Source organism: Leptonychotes weddellii, chromosome 5 (genome assembly GCF_054177405.1).
Source record: "Leptonychotes weddellii isolate Sample4059 chromosome 5, ASM5417740v2, whole genome shotgun sequence".
Lineage (NCBI taxonomy): Eukaryota > Metazoa > Chordata > Mammalia > Carnivora > Phocidae > Leptonychotes > Leptonychotes weddellii.
The window spans coordinates 60,778,656-60,803,609 of record NC_138373.1 but is presented as its reverse complement, the minus strand read 5'-3'; the positions used below and the strand labels follow the sequence as shown (position 1 = coordinate 60,803,609).

Sequence of the window (24,954 nt, the reverse complement as noted above, 5' to 3'; positions counted from 1 at the left end):
GTTTCAAAAAACCATGTGTGAAACAAAGGGACTTAGACTAACCAGAGCATCTCTAGATAACTTGGGACAGTGCAGGAGACTCAGACCCACCGCAGTGGGCGGGGAGGGGGTGGGGGGAGACAAGGGACTGCTCAAGGATCTAGAGATGTTTCAGCTGGGAGAAGACTCTGAGGGGACCGAGCGTTGTCTCCAAATTCTTCAAGGATAATACCATGTGGAAGAGCGATTAGATTTATTCTGTGTGGCTCTGTCAGTGGAGACAGATTTCAGTCTTATATATAGGAAAACTCTAGTTAAAAAAAAAAAAAAAGATTGTCAAGGAAGGATGCTATCTTCTGAGGTAGAGAGCTCTAGCAGGACTCTATCACAGCATAGCTAATCACTCCCTGGGAATGGTGCAGGGAATTCTGTATCAGAAAAGAGCTGCATGAAGTGCCCTCTAGGGTTCTTTTCCAGGTCAGGGAGGCTGTAATTCAAATAGCTACATAAGCGCAACATTTTGCTGCAGGAACGTCAAGAAGAACAGCCATGGCGAGGTGCAAGGCACGTTCAGGCACGCACAGATTCTGCTTATGTGTGAACTGTAACCTTCGAAAACAAAGGAATGTCATGCATATTGAAAAAAAGGGCTTTTTAACTGCTAGAAATGAAAATGTTCATACTTTAGACTACCGTCTCATATTTTATAGGTTCATGCAGACACGGGGGCCAAATGAAATGAACCAAGATCGTAGGCATTAAGTTACACTTTAATGTTATCTTTTTTCCCCTGTGATTTTGACACAAGTGATTAAAAATGAACCTGGACCTTTGACCTACTCTTTTGTTTTGTTTCTTTTTTCCCCCCCATTCACCTGTGAACCTCTGCTGATTTTCATAGAGCCTTGGTCAACTGCTTTTAACAGCTAAACATTAAAGCCAGTGAGAGCATAAACAGGAAGCTGGTGTTTAGGTGGGAGTTCCTAGGAATTTTATACTACTGACCACAGAGGCCAAGAGAGAAAGGAAATAGGAAAAACAGTGTAAATACCTGGGTGACTAATGACTTTGCACAGCTTAGCTGGCTTTTCTGAACATAATGCGAAGTCTCTTCTGGGGGAAACACCCTGAAAAATTTTCAGGACCCTGCAGGGCATCGAACGGCAGATACATGGGTGTTTACTGCAGGCGGTTAGTTGGTCGGTTTTGTTCACCGACTACCGCGTAGAAAGATTTTCTGCCGCTTTCTCCAAGTGATCGACTCCATTTGCATGCGTGGTGCAGACATTTTGCCGAGCGCCGAGCGCCGGGGTTCCCAGGCCTCCGATTGTAAAGGATTGTAAGGCCACCCCGTCCCTCGCTCACATGGATAGCGCCTAAGAGGATTTAGAATCAAGTGGGCACATTTGCACGGCCTTGTTCTGAAGAGGCAGCTGGAGCGCGGGCCGGCCGGCCTGGCGCAGCCAACCGCGGGTCCCGGGGGACGGCATTGTCCTCCGAGGGGCCGCCACGGGGGCTCCATTGTGCGCGGAACAGGCCTTTTTCTCCTGCCCTCTGTCTCCCCCGGGCCTCCTCCCCCACCCCCCACGCAGGCTTTTCTCTCAAGCTGCCCGGATCCCCCTGCTGCCGCATTTCCAATGCAGAGGAGCGGGCAGGGCTCCGGGCTGGCCATCTGCACGCGGAGATTGACAGCGGCCCCGGAAGGTCAGTGCCTCAACGATTTCTGTCTGAACAGCAGGCCACCCAGGCCTCCCGAGCAAAACAGGGACATCTGCTCCCCTTAATTTAGAACACTGGTTCCAATTTCACCGGAGCCCCTTGCTTAACGCCGCGCTCCGGCTCCGGGGGAGGGGTCGGGGAGGGGCCGAGCAGACGCGCCGCCCGCCCCCTGCTCCCCCGCTTCCCGGCTCCCCAGGCCCAGCAGCTGAGTCTGGCTGGGGGTCACCCACGTGACCCGGGTGACGTCGTGCGGGGGGGAGGGGGGAGGGGCGGGCGGAGGGGCGCGCTGGTCCCCACCCCCCCCACTCCGGCGCCCGCGACGCCGGATTCGTCCCGGGTCTGCGGAGGCGCGGGCTGCGGCGCCCCGGGAATGGGCCGTGGGCGGCCTGGGGGCGGCGATCCGGCTCCGCGGGGAAGGTCCTGCGGCCCCGCCGCCCTGGCCCTCGGGCAGCCGGAGCTCGGGCTGCCTCAGCCTGGCCGGGAGGAACACGGGGAAGGGGCAGGAAAGTTTACTGCACCGAGAGTGGGGAATCCAGCTCAGCCCTTCCTGGTGCAGGACTCTGGGCTGGCAGTTTGAAAGCCAGCGGTCAGAGGGCAAGGCCCAAATTCCGCGTGGACGGCTGACATCGAAACTCATCCTGCTTTTGCTGTTTCATATTGGGTGAAAGGATGAGAGACCTGCATTTCTGATTGGCCGCCACTAAATCCTAAGCTCCTTGACCGCGAGACACTGCATCTTAAGCATATTGCGTCTCCCGTTCCTAACACAAATGTTTGGAGACTGAATTAGCATGTGAAGTGGAGGTGGACCATGTGAGCACTGAGTATAACTGTTCTCATTCTTTATATGACAGAAAGCGAGACGTGGTGGAGAATGAACCTGCGTTTACAGCTCCGTATTAGTTAATTACTTCCCTCCCTTCCCTTTGCTCCTTTGAATGCGCCTCGGTGTGCCAGATAGCAGGCTAGCCCTATGATGTGGCCACTTTGTGAGGGGTGCTCTGTGCAAGTCAACAGTTAACCGGGACTCTGGGTGTTAAGTGCAGTAGTCGGGCGCCTCCATCTAGCCTCCAGAGAGAGCAGGAGGTCTAAGTTGAGTCTGAAGGGTGAGTAGAAGCATATTAGGAGAGGGGCGCTCCACCCACACAAGTCCCTCTGCATGGATTTCCCCCTGAGCCTGTTTACCTCCTGCTCATTTCTTCAGGCCTCTGGTGAAATGTCGCTTCCTTGGTGCCTGGACAAACCCACATAAAGCCATCCTGTTAAGCGATCCTGTGACCCCGCACCCTTCTCATGATGAGTACAGCTGGGCAGTTTACCGTCTCTGTTCAACTGTAAGCTTCTTGGAGCAGAAACTGACCTTTCTGTTGGTGGATAGAGTCTCGGTATCCAGCACAGTGCCTGCCCCACAGTGTTCCCTAAATATTTGGTGAACCGATGAGTAATCAGACTTTCTTAGGGAAAAACCCATTCCCGCATTTTCTGTTGTGGATGCGAGGCCAGATTGTGAGTACCACGTGGGAACAGAATGACCTTTTAGAATGTATTATTTTGTGGAATTCGGCAGCTCAGTGATTTCAGAACTGTCTTCTGCAGAATCAGTGTGAGGTTGCTCCTCCTCAAGAAGAGCTACCATCATGAGACAAGTTTGGGGAAGACAGGAGGACACAGAGCCTTCCCTGTGCACCTGCACGGAGTCCTAACCTAGATTGCTTTTTTTCCAGGAGCCTCTAGTAACATTTTGCAGCTGGGGGATATGGATGAAGCTAAATGATAACTTTGCTGCACCATTCCCCACCCCCCACTCCAGGCCCTGAGAGGTAGAAGGAGCTGTTGTGGGGAGAGCTCAAGAGATTAATTTGTCACCATGAAGGTTGGCTCCTTCCATCTGGTTTCTTTGTTACACCTTGGACAGATTTGTTCCTTGTGTTTCCACAGCACGGAGAGAATGTGGTTGGAGAGGCTCCGGTGGCATCTCGCTGTCTGAGCTGGAATGCAGCTCTACCTACCACATCTTAGCTGTGTGATTTTGAGGCAGTTCTTTGCCTCTCTGTACCTCAGACACTTCATTTGTCAATAGAAATAGTGATATCTAACTTACGATGTTGTTAAGACTTTAAAAGCTCGCGTGTGTATTTAGAATTTTCCTGATGGATATAAATTTTATTTAATTGCTAATGATTAATTAATTAAAAATTAAATATCCGACCTCTAATAGGTTAATTGAACTAATTAAGTCTCCTGTTGGTGGAGCAGGATCACAAAGGACCAGGGCCTAAGGGAGGAATTTTTCTCTGCTTTCTGCCTTCTTAGCTCAAGTGAAGCGTTCTGAGCATTCATCATTACTTTTCCAGCTAGAAGCATTCTAATTCTTTAACAGCATTTGTCGAGCGGTCCCTCTAAGTAAATTTAAATTGTGATGTCATTATACTCTATTCTCAAACAGAGGAGTGGAGGATGTATATCAAGATTCAGAAGTTTTGCCTACAGTCAGTTTTCCAGGACTGACTTAGTAGCCAAGTGCTAAGTTTCTGAACAACAGGGTTATGATCCAGAAGTCCGTAGTATTTTAAATAATAGAGATCTGCTTACAATGAAAACCTTGTCTCGTTTGTTGTAGCTTAATTTGACCGTGAAAAAAATCAATACTGGATTCTCAGAGAAGAAAAAATTTTCAGGGCCTGTATGTTAGACCACAGCGTGAAAATTCACATTGTCTTAACATTGCACTTAACTCCCCAGCATAAAAGAAAGCAGCTTCTGGAAACTCAGAGATACTCGGAAAATGAATGTAGAAATGATTTCTTACCCATATGTATAATACCGACAGTTTTACTCCTTCAAGTCTTTGTTTTCCATGTAGAACATTAACTTAAATAGAATTTGATAGACTAGATGCTCGGAGTGAATCTGTTTTCAGATGTAATCTTCGATGCACTCATGAAAGCTTTATACTTTATACTTTGAAACAGGGAGCAAAGGACATACTTTTTAAATGTTGCCTCGAGGGGCGCAGCCTCAGGTGGTTAAGTATCCGCCTTTGGCTCAGGTCATGATCTCAGTGTCCTGGGATCGAGCCCCACGTTGAGCCCCACGTCGGGCTCCCTGCTCAGTGGGGAGTCTGCTTCTCCCTTTGCACCCCTTCCTCCTGCTTCTTCTCTCTCTCTCTTTAAAAACAAAACCGTTGCCTCTGTTCATGGGTAGACTCTCCATGCCCAGAATGGTGCTTGGTCCAAATATCCTGACATCATTTAAATCTTACAGGGGTTCACTACTCAGAGATCAGAAATTTGCTCAAGATCAAAAGATTCTCTCTAAAAAGAGGCTTTAAAAGCAACATCTAGTTTTAGATCTGAAGTATGCACTGGGCACCCCTTCTCACCTTTGGGCATCCCCCTACCCCTTATTCCAGCCATGGATTCAGGCTCCGGGCAGCCTCCTGGGGGAGCAGCCTGCCAGGGCCTTGCCCCGTGCCCGGCCTCACACCTCTGCTCAAGCGTCCCATCCACCCGGAGATTCTCTGAGCTACATGGGGCACAGTGCAATGGGGCACATTGCACTGACGAAGCCTGAAACACAGGGGAGTAGGTTTGGGGAGCAAACCTTTGACCTACAAAGCATAAGCCCTAATGGATCCATGCATTCCTTTTCTCCCCCCTGAGATGGACGGCCCCGAGATGTCTTTCCTACAACTCAGGCAGGACAGAAGGAGCCAGCAGTCACTTGCCAGGAGCTGTGACTCATCCTCGTGTTGGTTTTCCATCCTTCTCTGCTCCGTTCTCCTCGTCCCTCCCTCCTCCTGTCTGGATCACACTCCATGCAGTAAAGTATTTGCGCTCCAGCCTTCGTCCTGGGATCTGCTGTCTGGGAGACCCAGGTGAAGTCATTTCGGCATGACTTTTTACCAAAGGAAGTGATAGTGTCCAAACGTCTTCACACACACAGCTCGCCCCATCCCACCCTCCTCCTCACTGTGAGCATCTCCGTCCAGTTACTTTTGAGACGGTTCGTGGCGTCACCTCTCTCCTTTCTCTGGATGTGGCGGGGCTTAGTGAGAGTGAGGAGTCGTGGCTGCGGCCTCTGCTTCGGCCACAGCAGGACCCAGGGGGACCTTTGCCATCTGCCATCTGGCAACTGGTCAGCCATGCTGGCCCCCTGCTTTCATCTGCTAACTTTAACCTGGCTCTCTTTAATTTTTCCAAGCTGTATTTTTAACTTCCTCCGAAGTTTCTTATTTGTTCATTTTATCTTGCTCTATTTATGGATTTGGAGAGCATAAATAAGCAACGATTAGTGTGGGTAGGCCTTTAAAAACAAAATCATATGGCCCACATGTCCCAGAGTCACGTATCACACTCTTACCATGTGACAAAACTTTGAAAATGATAAGAAAATCATGTTTTGTTTTGTTTTAAGTAGCAGTGGGAAAACTTTATTGTCTTCATTTGGAGACCGTTTATTGAATTTGTTTAATCACTAATAAGCCTCTGGATTCCTATCTGCCTCCTGATAGGGACCTGCTGTATTGGTACGGTTTTTAGGGGTGCTGTGCTCAGGGGCGTGCCTGGACATCACAACCAAAGGAAGAGACCAAGTTTTGCATCTTACTCCTCCACCATGAAGACGGAAGTATAAAACCTGATGAGTGCATTTGAGTTCCGGAAACAGCGTGGTCCACACCTGGGAACACTGCTTCAACCAGAATATCATTCAGAGGTTAAGAGCTTTGAGAAAGTAACAGAAAAAGGACAGTTTCTGCATCAGGTCTGGGTTGCGGTACTACCACTCGGGCCATATAAGCTAAATGGACTTCTGGTAGTAGAGGGATCGGTGCTGGGAACAGAGGTCATGTGGAGTTATTGGCAAGTCCCAGTGGAAGAATCACAACACGCACCTCCGGGATTCTGGAGCCTGGCTGTGCCATCGGCAGCAGAGAAAACTCTACAACTTTCTAACAATGGCTCTCACGTGCTCTGGGGAACCAGTAGGGAAAGAGAGCTCCTAACCACGGGAGACCACCTGACCGTGGGGCCAAACCAGCCCGTCACGACTGGGTTCTGTCAGAACTGCCACATCATATCGTGGGGTAGGCCAAGGAACAATTCGCTGTAAGACTGGACTGGTGCTTCTGGAATTAAGCACAAGAAGGACTAGGGGATGCAGCCAAGCTGTACAGGGGCTCCATGTCACCCACTGTTACTGAACCGACATCTCCTCGTCAGCTCACACCTCTGACCATATGGAGGATCCTTTCTGATCAGCTGATTGAAGAGGAGGGGTCTCAAGCTTGCTGGATGGGCCAGATCTGTGTGGTGCAGGCTGAAAACAGCGACTGCACCATGGCCCCGTTCAAGGATGGCCTTGAACAACAACGGTGAAGGAAACGTTCCGGTGGTGTTCCTGGTCATCTACTTTGTGTTGAAAGAGAAGTGGCCTGAGGTTAGACTCATGGGCTGTAGCAAATGGCTTGACCGAATGGGCAGGGGCCTAGAGGGAGAAAATGGGCAGAGTAGCAACCAGGAGGTCTGGAGTAGCCTTTGCACGGACCTGTGAGAGGGCCTACTGTGGGAAGATCTTTGTATTGCCTGATAGCGCTCACAAGAGGGAGGCACTAAGCATGCAGGGAGACAAAATGACTGAGCAGTTAATGGCACCCAGCCTCTGCCGTCGACCACTTCGAGTCTTGACACAACAGACACATGGCTAGAAGAGCCATGGTGGCAGGGGTAGAGGCTATGTGTGGGCCCACTAGCCTGGACTTCCACTTACCCAAGTTTTTCTAGCTCACGCTGCTGCCAAATGGCTAACATTCCAGTAGCAGAGAGCGATACTGAGTTCCTAATATAGCACCATCCCTTAAGGAGACCAACCTGACTCTCTGGCAGGCTGCCTACATTGGACATCTTCCAACATGGAAGAAACAGCAATTCATTTGAACATGAATGGACACATATTCTGGATATGGATTTTATATTTCCTGCTCTGAGGCCTCAGGTAGCCTCCACTCTCCAAGGCTTAAAAGGTGTTAAATCCACTGTCATGGAATCCAGTATAACATCACATCAGACCAAAGCATTTTTCAGCAAAAGTGGGAATGAGCACATGAGGCCACTGTTCCATCTCACGCTGTATGTCTCGGTGTTGGCAGCCAGCCAGAGCATAGCATAGACAGACCTGCTGAAAACTTACCTGATGTGCCAGCTCAAAAGCCATACTTCTTAGGGTAGAGCACCATTCTTCAGGATCCAGAGGAGACCTTAAATCAAAGACCTTTAAATGCCACTGTGTTCACAATGGGTAGAATGCAGGAGTCTTGCAACCAAGAAGTAGAAGCAGAAAAAGTCTTACTGACCATCCCTCCCAGTGACCTACTTGAAGAATTTGGGCTTTTTATCCTCACAAAATTGAGCTCTGTGAATTTTGAGGTCCTGGTTCTTAAAGGGTATGTGTGTGGGGGGGGAATATTCCTGACAGGAGACACAGTGATTGCCTCTGTGAAGTGTAAGTGTGGCTGGTCCATGGATAATTCCAGCTCCTTGCACCAAGAAGCCAATAGGCAAGAAGAAAAGTCACTGTCTTGGGTGGGATCATTGAGCCTGGTCATCAGGAAAAGGCAGGAAGATACTGTTATGTACAGGGAAGGGAGGAATAATGTAGAACCTAGGTGACCTACCTAGGTACCTCTTGGTTTCCCTAGTCCAACTTTGAAGGAACTAGACCACAGGCTGAGAGGGGCATGATGGCTGGTGGCCCAGACCCCTCAGGGATGAGGGATTGGTCTCATCACCAGGAAAACCACCAAGCTCAGCAGAGATGCTTGTTGAGAGTGAGGAAGACCTTCAGTGGATAACAGGAAGGAGAAGATGAGTATCAGTTGTCACCCTGAAAGCAGCCATAGCATCAAGAGCTATAATTCATCTTACTAACCTTCCTCTGTTAAGTTCCCACCAGGAACAGAAGCTCACTGGTATCTTGGAGGAGCTTTTTCCAGAACCTCTAAGAAGAGGAGGATCCAAGTACTGTAAGCGGTGGACTGTAGTGGATGCTTTGATGCCCTGTCCAGATTCCTATTTGAGAAGATTCCTATTCAGGATTGAAGGTCTTTTCCTCCAGCTCCTGGGAGCTTTGTAAGAAGATGGCCCTTAGCTCTTAGCCTATAGGGTTTGCCTCATGTAAGGAAGACTGCTTGGTCATCTGAAGATCACGCCGCCTCCCAGGGACAACCTGCATTAAATGCTCCTCTTCTCCTAATTTGGGACAGTTCTAAAAGACTACTCTCAGTCCAGAACTCCATATGGGTTGACTGATGCTTTTACTGAGACTGCACTACGTCTCAACTTCTCCCTCTGTTAATCCTGCTTTCCCCCTCCCCTTTCCCAGTTGATCCCAAGAGCACTTCTTAATAAACAGCTTCCTTGGAACATGACCCATAACAGCCAGTAAAACTTGGGTTAGTACCAGATGAAATAGTTTTGCGTTCAAAGGCTGGGGAGCCCTGTGAATAAGGAAACTTCAGTTATAAAAAGTAGTTGATTTTATTAATATCAAACTATAATTATGAGTCTCTTGCTAGTTGCCAGTTGATTTTGATCAAATATACATATATGTAGAAAAGTGTACTCTTTGTGAGAATTCCTGAGTACATTCAATCTAGGCATATCTCACTTCAGATGCCAGATTTCCAACTCTGATTTCAATTCTTTGTTTGGATTTTAGCCATTGTGTACGAGAGAATGCATTTCGCCAGAGCTAAGTAGCTGCAGACATTCCTCAGGGTTCTGATACATGGTCAGAAACTTGAGGAGAATCTGTGGGTTCATATATTCATCTCTAGAATCCTAAGGGTTGGTGCTTCCTTTGCAGGCCTGGTTTGTTTTTCAGCTCAATCCGTGCTTGAAACTGAACCACAGTGATAAAGCAAACGTTTAATAATTCAGATATCTGCTGAGCTTTGCATTCCACGGGCAACTGTAGAAACTCACAAACATGATTCATTTTTATGAAACTCTCTGAATCTTTTCTCGAATTAGACCTTATATTCACCCAATAGTAGCTTTCTCTCCCTGTGGAGGTTTGGGGGAGCTCAGGGCAGATCAGGAAAGAGGGATCGGTGTATCCCCAGGTGCTGTCTGTTTGCTTACATCTTCCTTTAACGCCGGAGCACCTGGACAAATCATCAAAGCAAATTTTTCTTTGCCACTTTAAATCCATGTCTTGTAAAGCTCCATCTTGGGAGACTTGGGGAAAAGAATGAGGTGGTTCCTCTGAGTTTTGTCATGAGCAAAAGTTATCGATCAGAGAAAGTAGTTCAGAAAGCCTCTTTAACAAGTTTGCCCAGCTTAGCACTCTAACTGTGCTAAATAGGATAAGCCCCCAACCCCCACCCCTGAAACTTCTTCTGTACAGTCTATATACTGAGTGTCAGGAGGGGACAAGTATAAAGAAAACGTATGCATGATCATTTGCTGACACTCTTCATGCGATTAGCCCGAATGGCCATGTTCACAGGCGGATTCTTCTGATAAATGATACAGTGGAAGTTGGGCACACATGCCTCCTTTTTTGACTTAAGTAAAGAACCGACAACTTTTCCCCCTTTTTATATGGTCCTTCTGAGGCAAGTGAACTAGGTTTTCCATTTGATATCACACGTCCCAGATCTTTTACTGGAAGGGGCATATGGGGCTAATCCATCGTGTGATGTTGACATTGCATGTGGCTGCAGGGGGGTCACGCCTCCCCTTCCCTCCCCCACTTCGCACCAGCCCCAGCTCTGCCCTTCGTGGTTTGGATGAGCCCGGCAGCTCTAAAAGTCTCCGGTTAGAAGGATTGTAAGCGCAAGCCCCCTCATGCTTCCCAGCTTTGAAGCTTGGACACGTGAGGGCCGGTAGGGGTGAGGGCTGCTGAGCGTGGGAGCAGTGGGTAGGGTAGACGTGGCAGGAGGACGCAGGGAGAGCCAGGCAGCTGGGGCGAGCGATGTAGCCCGGGACTGTGAGAGCCTGAGTCAGAGCTCCCGTCTTTTGGGCCCACGTGCTTTCCCAGTTAGGTTAGGTCATCTCCCTCACATGGACTTCCCAATTGATTTAGCCAGCACCAGGGGAGCTGGTTTATGAGAATACTGGGCCCAGCCCTCCTGTTTGCCTCATCAATATGCATTTCGATGTCAAAATACTTGCAGCAGTACTTTTTCTCTTCCTTTCAAAACCATCTGCACTTTCCCCTGGACTTTTCCATGGAAGAGCCCCTGTTGAAAATAATAGTAAACTTTTCTAGTACTGGCGCCTTGGTCCTCTTCAGCTCTGATTGGCCATTTGATGGGCCATCTCGGCCCTGGGCTTCTCCCTGGCATTGTGCCAGATGTAGCTAACTCCTCTTGTGTTCACCTGTGCAATAAGGTGACGTCCCCCACCTGACGTTCCTGGCTGGAATTGCAGACACTCCCCCCCATACTCAGATCCCAAAGAATCTTCCGCAGTTTCTTCAGGTCTGTTCTGCATTAGAATGTAGAATGGCTCCCTGATGAATACTGTGTGTAAGCTCCACATGATCAGGGACATAGTCCTTCTTTATCACCACCGTTTCCTTGGCTGCAAGCACAGTGCTGGTTCAAGGGCGACCCTCACACAGTCTTTGCTGAATAAGTGAGTGCTGACCGGCACTGTGCTGGGCTCTGAGCACGCAACTGGCAGAGCGATCCCCGCGCGGGTGATCGGAGCCGGGGATGCGGGGAAGCACAGAGACTGATGTTTAAACAGATCATTTCATTCAGTACAACATTTTTAAGTGCTATGAGTGCGGGGTGGAGATCAGGGAAAGCAATCCAGAGATGACGTCTGTGCAGAGTCCTGAGGACAGTAGGAATTTAGCAATCCATCTACACTCCTCAAGCTCCTCGACGGGGCTATTTGCCATCTGCTCTCCTTCCTGCCCTTATCTTTTTAATCTAAGTTCTCCTTGCTCCCCAGCCAGCCAGCCCTTCTGTTCCAGGGAACTAATCTTTCTGTAACCCCCGAGGACTGGCTGGATACTGTCTGGCCGCTTTCGTCCACGCTAGCCTTTCTCTGTGCATATATGTTCATTATATCCCAAAAGGTCTTCCTCAAACCCAAGGGCTCTAGGCAGCCTTCCCTAATGAATTCTCGTCTGATCCCTGTATTTCCCTCCTACTCAGGGCTTAAGGTTTTAGCTTGTGCGGTCTGATTCTAAGAACCCAGATAAATCACGCAGGCGCTGAGCATGATTTGGATGTCTGTAGATAAAAATCATTCAAAGGAAGGTGTCAGGATTCTCTTCAGGTGCTTTTATAAAGGCAGGAAATGTAGGGCTTGCTGCACTGCATCTCAGTGTGGAAGTCAGCACAGTAGAAGGTGCCCACCTCCTTCGCCCAGAGACTCCTGGTGTCCTCGGGTCAAGACTTAGTTCTCTCTATAAATCTAGCGCTGTTTAGAGATATGAATATTTGGGGAGAAGTCTAGAGGGGAAGTATGTTAAAATGGGTTTTATAACCACTATCAAATTTTTATATTTGACTCCCAACTGTGTTATAGATTCTTTAGGAATTTTCCATCTTTGTATCCATATAGAAGAATAGTTAAGGAAATAAAACTATAATAATAACTTGATAATTGTGTATAGTGCTTTACAGTTCACATCGAAAGGAAATGTCACCTCCTGAATCTCCAGGAGAGTTGCCCTCCCCTTTCTTTGTGCTCCCCAACACCTCTCGTGAGACCTCTAGTGTGGTGCCCTCAGTGAAGTACCCTCATTTATGTTCCGTGCCTGAGTCCTCAGCAGAGAGATTTCTTCAAGAGTGGGGAGTTTAGCTTTTTCAGTTGCACGCTTTTATGGTCCGGCTCCTGATAAAGCACAATATGCTTTAAAAACACCTAATAGATAAATAAATGAATGAGTGGGTGCTGAATAAATGAACGTTATTTCTACATTAAATGTCTGAGCAAGGCTTGTTATATTCCTATTTGATGGTGATAGAATAAAGAAAAATAAGAGCAGATAAATCTTGCTGATAACAGTGGAAAACATATTTGTGGGAGAAAGTTTGGAGTTGTCGGTGAAATTAAGTCTCTAAATTTTCCTTAGAGTTCTTTTATTCCCAGAATAGATACCAGTAAGTTAGTGGTTCCCATTTGCGACCTTAGGTCTGCAGAGTTGAGAAACTGATTTAATTAAGTCCTGTCTTTCCCTAAGAGTTAGAAGAGAAACAGTGTTCTAAGAGTTGGAAAAAAAAAAAAATCATAGAACAAATAGTTACTATGTAAATTATGGAGTATTAGGTGCTTCTCTGAGTATTTTCTCCTTCATGATTAAATGTTAATCTCTGAGTTATGCACTGTAATAATAGATCCAACTGAAAAAGTGTTTCTGGCACTAATGCATTAAATATGTGCATGCAATTTGAAGGCTGAAAAAAATGGCACATTCTTGGGGTCGGGGAGATGAAGAACCGTCTGAAAGTTCCTGCCACTCTGGGGAAACAGAATGTGATTATCTACAAGGTTAGCTGATTTTAAATACTGATTGCCAAACTGTTCAATAAAATATGAATACTTTTTATGGCGATCCATATCACACGTTACATATCCTATTTCGGGGGCAACGTGCACCTTCTTAAAGAAAGAGACGCTAACTAGGTAATGTCAGATATTATAAAGTGAGTGGAAACGGAGACTGAAGCTTCCCCTTTTCCTATTGGTTGCTCCACTGGACTTTAACCTCTAGGAAAAGACTAAAACTATAAACAACTCTCAGTATCCATGGTAACGTGCATAAGAAGGTAATTATTTTTTTCTTTACATTTTTAAATTTGAGAGTTTAATAGGGTATTATATGCATTGCCTCAGGCCCACAATTCCTGCAGTTGGTCATTAAGTATCAGGAAATGCCCTCTCTCCCAGTCATTATTGCTTAAATAAAATGCCACTTACAAGCCTGGCGAACAAAAGGGCCCCAGTGTCTGTGTAGGGCATACCTTGACTATTGTGGTGATTTGGCAATGAGTGGGCGTACCCCCAGAGCACCTGGCCCAGAAACCAGGCTTGTGTCCCAGGAGCAGCCTTCACAAGGAAGCCTTTTCACTTATGGTTAATGAGACTCAAGGAACAGCTCCGGCCTTTGGGTGAGCACACCAGAAGAAAGGCCCCAAAACCATGTTCTCGTATGGTCCATCAGCTGCCATAGGAATGCTGCGGGGGCCCAGAGTTCTGGTTCTGGGCAAGTCCCACGTGCGTGAATTCCATCATAGCGTGGAGAACAACTCTCTGAGGTTCCGTTTCGGAAGTTTTGGGTTTGTACTATTTAGTTTTTTTTTAAGGAAGACTCATTCACAACAAAGCCAATGATTGAGCAGGTGTAAAGGGAGAATTTACTTACAAAATTGATCTGAGGTGTGTTTTACACAGGCAGAGTGATTGACTCGGAAGCCAGAAGATTCAGTCCAAGTTAAAACCAAAACTCCTTTCCCTGGCTACAGAGTGTCCTTTCGCTTGGCCTCGCCCCCACCCCTACAGCTGGGTGGCTTACCCCAGACAGATGCCAACCTCAGCTCATGGCTTCGCTTGGCCTGCAGGGGCAGCCTCAGTAAACCTGTCCCCAGATGACTCGTGCAAACAAAAGGAAAAATATGTGCTGAAAACTCAAGCTAATCTAGGAAGTTCTAAATTTAGGTTGGATTTTTCTTCCAAGACTTTGTTTGTAAATCAGTTTTGGGAACTTGGAACAAACATTGCCCATGGAAACACTGTAATAAATGTGGCTATGCGAATTGAACCCCTCCTGAAGGTGAAATATTACGCATTAGCAGAAACATCTTTTATCAGTTGTATTTTTGTCAATCTTTTCCAGTTACATGATGGATTAAATGGGCTTTTGCGGGCGGGTGTAAGAGGTGGACCGCCATGCTCAGTGGTGCCTGTGGGAAATCAGTCCCCACTCAAGAAGCTGGCTATGTGAAACTCTCCTCCTGCTGCCAGAACTTCGCAGAGAAGAGAGAATTCCCTCCACGGCTTCTAAAATGCGACCCAGAAGTAAGGAGGGGCAGGCTTTTTAATGTAAGGGACATTCATAAATTTGGTGTTTGTATTTTAGGAGCTGCCGGCACTTAATTTAGAAAGTATTACAACTGTATTAGGCAGAAGGTGAACTTGACAGAGTTTAGACCAGGAAGTTGAATAAGGAAACATAAACAGTAAAGCAAAATATAGAACCAAGATTTGAACAGAGATAGACCCTGGAACTAAGAACTTCATAGCAGAGTTATGAGCAAGACCAATGTTCTGGTGCCAAACAAGGCAATGCAAAAATTTCTTGACTAGAAAAAGTAAAGAAATTTGAGAGCAGCAAAGCAATGGATCGTGATGCTGAGCACGCAAACGTTCTGTTCTTCTTTTGTCCTTGTCTGGGTTGATTCTAAAAGTTAGTAAGTTCTGAACAGTCTAAGCTATCACAAGGTCATGTGTCCATCCCACTCTGCATCCATGACCCACATCCTAGCTACTTGCCCCCCCCCCAAAAAAAGCTGTGAACAGCAAAGGCTCTCGTTCTAGACAATTCCCCAATTGTTTTTGCTCCCAAATGGCAAGAGAGATAAATAATTTTTTTCAGTCAGAAGGAGGGGTGAGGTGGGATGCGGGGAGGGGAGCAAAAGATGGAGCCATGATCTATGAGGAAGAACAGGAATCAGTTTAAGGGATTGTGAGGGGCAAGGGTCCTTTTGGAAGAGAGAGAGAGAGAGGACACCCTGATTCCTGGGGAAAGGAATTAAAGTAGCGGGCTGGGAGGAAGGCAGAGGAATGCTGTGTGAGATGCATGAAATGTTTGGAATCTTCCAGAAAAAAACAACAACCCACAAATAAAAATATATGTGATGAGATCAAATGTCTTGTGGTACCAAGGAGGGAGCAGAAGGTAAATTCCTCAGCAAGAATAGCAATTGTGGGACTGACCAAGAACTCTCCAGATGGCCAAAATTGAGAGTGTATGCCCGGTTTACCTAATACCCAATGTGCCAGGAAATCTCCCATGCTCTTCAAGCTTCTCGGGAGGAATTTGACTTTCTGTTCTCCTCACCATCCCATTTGGGCACCTCTGGGGAATCTGTGTTTACATGTGACCCCAAAGAACCACACCAGCTGGGGTGGGGGCCAAACTCCTTATGCTTTTGAGGAAGTGGAGAGGGATTCAAACACCTTGTTTTTTGTCATCATACGTGTCCTGTCAAGGCGGGGGGGTGGGGGGGAGCAATTTGTTCCAATTACCACAATGGCAGATGATAGAGATTTTTCAAAGCTGTTTTGGAAAGTGCTTCTCTGGGTCAGTTAAGAAAAGGGCCATGCTATGTTATTTTTACTGCACCCAAACAAAAACGTGGCTGTCCGTAAAGATGCTATTGGAAGAGCAGGGGAGCTAGAAGTCTGATGGTTGGGATAGATTGAAAGCATAAATTAAATTACATCAATGGTGGGAGACTTTTCCTGCTCCTTGAGACCTGGAATTTTGAACATCTGTGGGACTGGCTCCAGTCTCATTTTTCAACCCTTAATATAGAGGCTTAACACTTTCAAATATGTTGATTTCAGAAAAAAACGTTTCTTGCTACTTAGTTCAAGTAATCTCTTCCTGGATGAATTAAGTGAAGAGGAATAGGAAAGTCAATTTAAAAAATAGATTCGTTCCAATCTAATGAGACTGTTGGAAGTTGACCTTTTGGGAAATCCTAAGCCTCTAGGATATCTGCCACAGCAGCTGTGACCTTGTGGTATGGTAACTTCTGGACTCCATGATGTTTGGAAAGGGTCGTTTGGACAACAACGGATCATAAAAATATATCAGTCTCGGGCGCCTGGGTGGCTCAGTTGGTTAAGCGACTGCCTTCGGCTCAGGTCATGATCCTGGAGTCCCGGGATCGAGTCCCACATCGGGCTCCCTGCTCAGCGGGGAGTCTGCTTCTCCCTCTGACCCTCCTCCCTCTCATGCTCTCTGTCTCTCATTCTCTCTGTCTCAAAACAATAAAAAAAATATATATATATCAGTCTCTTGAATATTCAGCCCAGAAAGTTCACGCTCAGGTTAACACCCTGCTTGTCATCTGGATCAGAAGGTTTCTCAGTTGGTTGTCTGATGCTCTAGCTCATTTCGAAACAGGCTCTGAGTTGGGTAAGAGGGATTATAGATGCTATCCTGTTGGTTATTTCGGCAACTTCACTGTGTTTATTCATGGATATTTTCAGAGCGAATCATTTGTAAAAACTTCACTGATTTGCATACATTGGAGGAAGATCTTTCTGGAATTGCTGAGTGTCTGGATCTTGAGACAATTTGACGCACCCGTGAAGTTTGGTTGTTTTAAGTCCACTTGACTGTTAGACTTCCTGAAGCAAGTTATTGAGGGAGTGCTTCAACAAAATAATATAAATGATTTGTCTTCGTGCATCCACCGTTTGGTTGTATTCCACACGTGACCTTAGACTGGGCTGGGTTATAGTCCCTTGGCCTCCAAGAATCTCAGATCAAGAGGTGGAGAGGGATGGAGAGGTCATTGAGGCCAAGGGCACACTTTTCTGTAAAGGGCCAGATAGTAAGTATTTCAGGCTTTGTGGGTCATCTGGTCTCCCTCACAACTATTCAGCTGCCTCTGTGCCATGAAAACAGCCATGGATGATACAGAAATGAAGGAATGTGGCTGGGTTCGAACACAACTTTATTGCAAAACAGGCCACACGCAAGGTTTGGCTGGTGGGTTTTAGTTGGTCAGCCCCTGATCTAATCTAACTTCCTCACTTACAGATAAGGAAAAAGGAAGCTGAGAAGATTGGGAATTCCCAGAGTCACTTGATGGTTAGTGGCAAAGCCAGATCCCAAACCTAGAAATCCAGTCTAGAATCCAGCTTTATTTCTACTGTGATGCACTAGTTCTGTCTCACTCATGAGACCGCTCCTGCCCTCGAGATGGCATGGGTTTGAGTCAGAAAGCTGTGTTTGAGGAAATCATGCTCTAGTGACAATTCAACTATTTAATAAAAAGCACTTTGAAGAAGAGATTTTATAGGAGATTGTCACTAATTATTGACATTACTCCCAGGGCCAGTGTTTTGTTTAAAGATGGCATCAGGGGAGTGACAAATTGAAAGATTGTTATTATGTCATAGGTCTCATTTTAACATCTTTCACTAGAGCTGGTTTGAAAAAAACTAGCAAACTAGGGTTTCTGATTTACCAAAGAACCATCAGCCCCCAGAGCAGAAGTCCTTACCGTGGGATTCAGGGGGTTAATGAATCCCTGAAATTCATACAGAAGTGTCTGTGTGTGCACTTTTTTCCCTCAAGACAGGATACACCATTTTCCTCAGAGGGATTTTGTGCCCCCCCCCAAAAAAAAGTTACAAGATTTCAGATGATGGAAGATTCTCGTCCCTCCAGGCTGCCTGAACAGTCTGTCTGAAGAGGGAATGAAGAACCTCCAACTAACCAAGTCCCTTCCTCATGTGCACCCTCAGCGGCGAGCACTCCAGAGGGTAGTTAGCTGTCCACCAAGAGGGCCCAGAGGAGAAGGGAAAAGTAGTCATGGTTTGGTCAACACAGATGGATACAGTGTATAATTGTGAGACAATTTCAGCTTCAGAGGGTCAGAGGCAATGATGCTCAAGGTGCATGGGCAGCATCATTACCGTGTAGGTTAGCAGTTGGCTCAGCAAAACTGCAGTCACTAGGTACGTGAGGTGAAATTTAACTCCCAGAAGCTAGCATGTGGGCTTCACTCCTGGCAATATGGTGGACTGAGTTGACTCAGCCACCCCTTCTGCTCCAGACACAGAGTGACCCTAGAGGAAATAGAATGGAAAAAAATTGTGTTGTTGTTTTTTAATACAAGTTGAAGTCAAAGAAAGAAATGGAAATGCTCGCATGCCCAAAGTGAAGAGTGAACTAAAATCAGAATGGTTAGCTTCAGCGGAAGTAATAGTAACCCAGGAGGTGAAAAGCCAAACTTTTCATTCCCATGCATGGATAAGAAACATGGCCTCGAGTCTACTCAAGTTGATGCGTGAGAAGAGAGGTTTTAGCCTAAACGCAGAACTCTTGAAGCGCTCTTGGTTTGTGAGACGGGGCTCAAGAAAACTCCATCCTATGGCCCAGATAGGTTTCCGCCCAGCCTTGTGCTCTAGGTAGGAGGAAATGTCTACAATGAATAAAATTAAAAGCCAACCTTGCACTTCATGCTCGGGGGTGGGATCTGAATTGACATTACACACATGGATCAGGACTCCCTGACTGAGGAAAAAAGAGCTCTGAACTGAAGAGTGCTTGATGTCCAGCGGATGCCTGCCCAGAACCAGGGCAGATACCTCATCGCCCATGGCGCACCGCCTCCCACACAAACATGCCCTCCACTATACATTAGCTTCTACCAGAAGATTTCACCTACACACACACGGCTAAATCGCCATGGCAGAAACAAAAACCACAGAGATTGAGCAATCTGGTAGAGAATATAAAATAAACATTTTTAAATTATAGAATAAGGCATAAAAACCACTAGGAAAGAATACATTAAAAACAGCAATAGCAAAGGCTCGCAAAAATCGCCAACATAGAAATTATAAGAATGAGAATGACAGCCATTAGTCACGGATCTGTAAAACAACAGTTCTCACGTAACTGAGGTGCACTTCCCTGAACTGAAAGGCAGATCTGAGGGAATGACTCGGAATGCTACACAGAAAGTTTGAAGCGTGGAAATCCATTTTGACTAAGTGCATGGAAGCCAAGGACAGCTCAGGCACCTAGGGCTTTGGGACCAAGACGAACTCCAGCCCTACCTCCCAGGTTCCCACCCCACCGGGGCTCTGGTTCCTCTCAAGCCTAGTCAGGCTTCAGGAGGAAGGTGGGCCTGAGCCTGAAAATCCCGGGCCTTGGGAGCCCTTGGTGTGCAAAGAAGGGGGGCCGTTTTCCTTACAGGTCTGACGTACCTACCTGTCCTCTCAAGACTGTTCTGTCCTCAGGTTAGCTCTTACCTTGAGAGGAAGAGGGGGAAGTGTCCACCTGCCCTCCAGTTTCTTCCCAGGCCTGGGATCCTCTGGCTGAGTAGAGCCTTGCCAGGGCAGGAAGAGCTGTCAAGGGTGGTTTTCTAAAGGCCACGCTGATGCGTGCTTCCCTGAGTGAGGGCCTGAGCCCGGGAGGAGGGGAACATGCCACAAGGCCTGTGGGAGACTTCGGCAGGAGCCTTGGAGAAAGCGGCTTTCTCCCCTGAGCAGAATATGTAACAAGAGGATGAACAGCAGGATCACTGAGCAGACTCCCTCTATAAAAATCCCTGGCCAGCAGTGAGTCCCCGATCTCTGACCCACTGCTGGCCAGGTCTCTGCAAACGGGTTCCTGCTTCCTCCTCACCTGCCTGACCCTCTCTAGTTCACACCTCAGTAAACCGTGAACCGCATTCTCCTGCCTGCCCCTCCCCGGCCTGGTACCCCGGACACACACACTCCCTGTGGCCTCTGCTTTGATACAGCCCCCAGCCCTGGCTTGGTCAAAGCCCGCCGACGACTGAGATCCTGAGTAAGCAGGATCTTTCCAGAAGGCAAACCCTCCCTTGGCTTCTGTTCCCAGCAATCAGTGCTTTTTCTAAGAACTTTCTGACATGGAGGAGAGCATCGGGAAAAACACACTTGCCAAGGGGGGCCTGGAACAATTTGATTTGGAGGCTGGAGATAAATTTTCACAGGCCCCTCACTCAGGGGAACCCCGGAGAGCCGCGGTTATTCGCATTTTGCAGTGATTTGGGCAGCACACGTTAATGGCCAAAGAAAATAATGCCATGAGCACCATAATGATGGGGCAGCCTCTCTGCAGACAGGACGCCCATTGACTTCAGAGGTACCTGGGCCGCAGGTGACATTCACATGCCCTCTGTCTCCTTTCCTTGTTCATCAGGTACCCGTTCCAAAGCTGAATCAGCAGCGCGAGCCAATTCCGGGACAAAATGAAGACCTTTGTTATCTTAAATTACTTGCACCATCTAACTCCTGATATAAAGCAAAATGTCTCTTAATAAAATCACCTTGATTTCCATAAGTATGTAGTACATCATCACAGTGCTGATTTTATTAGGCCACTAGACTCTCAGAGAGTGTTAAAAGGGCTGGCACAAAGGATTGTCAATTAGGAGGGGAAGCTGAGTGTCCCGCTTTCTACCAGAAACTAAAATCTTGATTCTGGAGATCTGAATAGACATCCATTTTAAATGATATCTCGAGACCAAATTTGTAGTCAAGATATTCTTTATTATAACCCAAAATCAAATCCCAAAGAACCCCCCCCCCACCCCCGATAGGCTACTTCTAGCAAAGTATTATGAGAACAAAATAGTTTCAAGTCAGCTTTTGCTCCTTTGTTAAAAGTCATAAGCCGGAAGATCTCCTGTTTCAATTACCTTTGCACTATTCCCCATAAAGCAGACCCCATGCATTCTGGATCTGGGCCGCAATTTTGACGTGTGTCTATATGACCCTTTCCTGGGGCCTCTTAGTACCAGCATAGCCAGGGGCCCCGGGGCGATCGGGGAAGTGGGTGGGATGCAAGAACACAAATGCCCTCTCTGTTGAGTGCCCTCCATGGAGGCGGGGTAGGGCCTGAGTCCCAGTTCTGCCATTAATCGGCTGTGTGACTTTGGACATACCACTTAACCTTCCTATGCCCTGGTCTCCTCATCTGCAAATTGGAAGTGCTAACAGCCTGTCTCATACAGTTGTTTCGAGAATCGCTGCGTAATACCCATACAGCACTGACCTTACAATATGCTACTTATTAGCTACGTGAACCTTCCTTCATGTCCAGAGCTAGCACATAACACCACACACCCAAAAGAGGAATCCCTCCTAAATTCCATATGCAGGAGAAATCCTTTTATGGCCTTGTGGCCGCTGGGGAAGGTAGAGACATTTCCAAGAGGATTTGGGCATTCTTAACTGAAAGGACATGTTTTGATTAAACAAGAACAGGACTTCGGAAGACGAACGATGTAGAAGCGGGGACAATTTAGGCTGCGCTAAATGCAGGCTCTCCTGACAAATGAAGGTAGGATTAGCACCTAGCTCACAGGATCACTGGAGAGTTACGTACAATAGCCCATGTGAACGTGGTTAGCACAGTGCTCGGCACAAGGGAGGTGCTCGAGATGTGTTGGCTGTGCGTGCGCCTCAGGCTCCCAGGCACGGTGGCCTCTCGAACGCTCAGCCGACCCCATCGCAGAGGTGGTTTTCACTGGCGAGGAATCAGGGAACCCGAGTCATTACACGAGACTTTTATAGTATGTGCTGGAACCAGGGCTGGAGCCAGGGCCATGGGGTTCCATGACCAATACTTTCTACAGTATGCCTCTCTGTGCCTTATCTTGGTATTCTGAGAGTGTGAAGGCCTCCTAACATGCTCATAAGAGTTGGCCCCCGTAGAGTGCAGTATTTTTGCAGTGTTTCCTCCCAGCCGGCAAGGTGGCCGGCACCCCCCAGAAGGACTCTTACCTCCAGAGATTCTGCGATACCATGCTGGCGGGTTTATGGATAAGGCAATCATTGCCGAGGAAGAATGTTCCAAGATCCTGCCATGCGTCACTCCTCCAAACCCCCAGCCCCTGAAAGCACCGCATGACTGGGGGGGAATATCAACTACCCTGTAAGATGTTTTTAAACCCTAATTAGTGGGCCGGCCATTATTACACAACCGAACCCCATCACACCTCCCATAGCAGTCCTTCTGTAACATTGTTGATTGAGGTTTTAACTGTGGAGTGTTTTTTCTCCTTTCTTTCACTTGCGGCTAATCTATGGAATTCCTTAGCTCCTACTCATTACTGCAAGCAACTGCGGTGACCCGTGGCATGGTGTTTCTCATTTAAAATGACCCAAAGACCTTGATGAGCAATATGATCCAGCAACCTGGCTTTCTTGTTTTCCAAACATACAAACAAACTGAAACAAACAAATAAACCTTAAGGTGTAGAAGGCACGGAAGTCCCTTAAACATCCATACTCAATCTGCATTTGGATCTGGGAATTGCTAGGTATACGATGCTGATGAGCATCATGTTGTTGATTCTGCAGGTGGATTAGTCATTGAGGTGGCTGACTGGCATCGCACTGTACTGTCCAACTTATAGAGGACTTGTGAGTGTGTCATTTCAGGTCATACTACCCAAACCCTGTGAAGTCTGTAGAGCATTTTACAGGTAAGGACACGGAACCTCTGTGAGGTGAGGCCCTGTGTCCCAGGTTACAGAGCTCAGCGAGTGCACTGACTTGGGGCCCAGTGTCCAGCCTCCTGCACCCCATTTCCCCCGCCAGTCTTCCTGCAGAAATTAGCCAACGTAGCTCAGCCTGGGTCCAGGCAGCCCCCAGGATGGGTGCTGGGAGAGTCTGGGCAGATTATTAGAACAATGAAAATTGGAACAGCTTGATGGGATTTAATCATTTGGAAGGTATTCAGCATGGTGTTTCCAAACACAAAGGGAGAACACTGGAGTCTGCTTTCCCAGATAATGACGCTACCTCCATTTTGGAGAGTGCTGTCCTGTTCACACCCTCCCAATTTTCTTACTTGATTCCAGACGCAATCTGCGATCGGTGTGAAAGGTTTCACTTTCATTCATAAGTACAATAACATATTGGCAAGAAAACAAGATGATGGAGGCGAACGAAAAGGAGACAGGCAGGCCTTCTTGACACCACCTTCCTCCCCACTTACCAGTGACCTGCCGGCCAGGTGTGCATGGGCCCGGCTCTATCTGCCCGTTAGGCATCATCCAGTTGACTGTGTTGCCACGTGAGCTTTCTGACCTCAGAGGGTGTCTCTTACCGGCTGCAGTGACCCGTGTCTCGGCAGTGACACACCGGTGTCTCCGGCGTCTCTTACTGACTTGAGTTCATGTCCACGGAGGCTCATTTGAAAGCAAGCTTATGGGGGAGGCCATGAGTAGAGACGGACTGCTGGGAGGCAAGGGCCGGGGACGCGGGGCAGGCCTGGGCTGGTGTACGGCGCCGTGAAGCAGGAAAGCCTCCCCAGCTGCGGAGGTAGGCAATCCCCAGGTGAAAAGCTAGCCTTTTTTTTTTTTTAAACTCTTTAGCGAGAGGGGATGCCCTGCCAGGCCATGGGTCTCCTCTTTCATGGGTGGGTTTCCCTGTAAAAGCTGCTGAAGGCTCCACACCGTAAAGCTGTGGGGAAGAAGCCAGAAGAGATGAGGCCCCCTGAGCATGAACAATTACAATGTTCAGAGGAGCACGGACTCGGGCCTAACGTCTGAAGGAATGTACACTTTCCCTCTGGACAATTAAATCGCTCTCTGATGGGTCTTCATGCTTCCACACTTGCCCTTCTATGGTCTGCCCTAGAACAGCGGCTCGAGAGATTCTTTTGGCACAGATCCTGTCCCTCTGCTGCTCCCAGCTGCTGTGACCAGCCCCTCCCAGGCCCAGCTCCTCTTCCGGCCTCTCCTCCTACCTCTCTTCTCTCATGGGCTCCAGCCACAAGGTCTCCTGCCTCCTCCCTGTCAGCCATGCTCACTCCCCCTTCAGGCTTTTGCACCAGCTGTGCCCTGTGCTGGGAATGCTCTTCCCCTGGAAATTAATACCCTCCACTCCTTCAAATCTTGCATCAGATTTTCCCTTCCTAGTGCACACGGCACCCCCTCAGCCCTCCCTGTCTCTGCCATTGTTCCAGAGTACCATTCATTTTTCAGCCCACAACTCACTCATTGATTTTGTTCGCTGTCTGACTTCTCCCACTAGAATGGAAACTTCCCTGGGGGCAGGAACATCTTTATCTTACCGACCTGTCCCCAGTGCCCATGTAGTGCCTTGTGCATGCTGAGCATTCAGGTAGTCTTGGTTGGGTCAATGGATGCAGAAATGATGGTCCTTGGTTACAGGCTGTGGGCTGCTCCAAGGTACCCACCATCCTGTTCATGGTGGAAACTATAGATGCCCACGTCAGCATCCAGGCTTCTGGAAGAGGGGCTGGAAATGCTAGGCAGGGAGTCTGGCTCCTGCGAAGCCAGCTGAGAGGCTTCTCATTTCAACTAAGAGCTGCAGGAGAAACCTAGTCCTCTAGGCTATAGACATGGGGTGTGGTGGGGAGCTCTGGGACAGGGGACAACCGACCACCAGCCTACAATGGGGCCAGCACGACTCACTCGAAACCCCTCCACTGCCTGGGGAAGGTGGCTTCAAAACATTCAGCCCTAGTCAGGATTGGTCCTAG

The 24,954-nt window shown here is 47.7% G+C and overlaps 1 long non-coding RNA gene across 4 annotated transcripts in view; it reads left to right on the top strand.

Annotated features, from left to right (window-relative positions):
* Positions 1-1,019: 1,019 nt before the first annotated feature.
* Positions 1,020-24,954, top strand: part of LOC145721682 (uncharacterized) — a 31,988-nt gene continuing 8,053 nt past the window's right edge. The window contains exons 1-4 of one of the 4 annotated variants that reach the window (XR_014145516.1): positions 1,020-1,683; positions 14,557-14,738; positions 17,497-17,547; positions 20,638-22,608. This is a non-coding gene — a long non-coding RNA (uncharacterized LOC145721682). Of the gene's footprint in view, positions 1,684-14,556; positions 14,763-17,496; positions 17,548-20,637; positions 22,609-24,954 lie in introns of those variants that run through there. The other 3 variants (XR_014145517.1, XR_014145519.1, XR_014145518.1) reach the window with 3 other exon arrangements.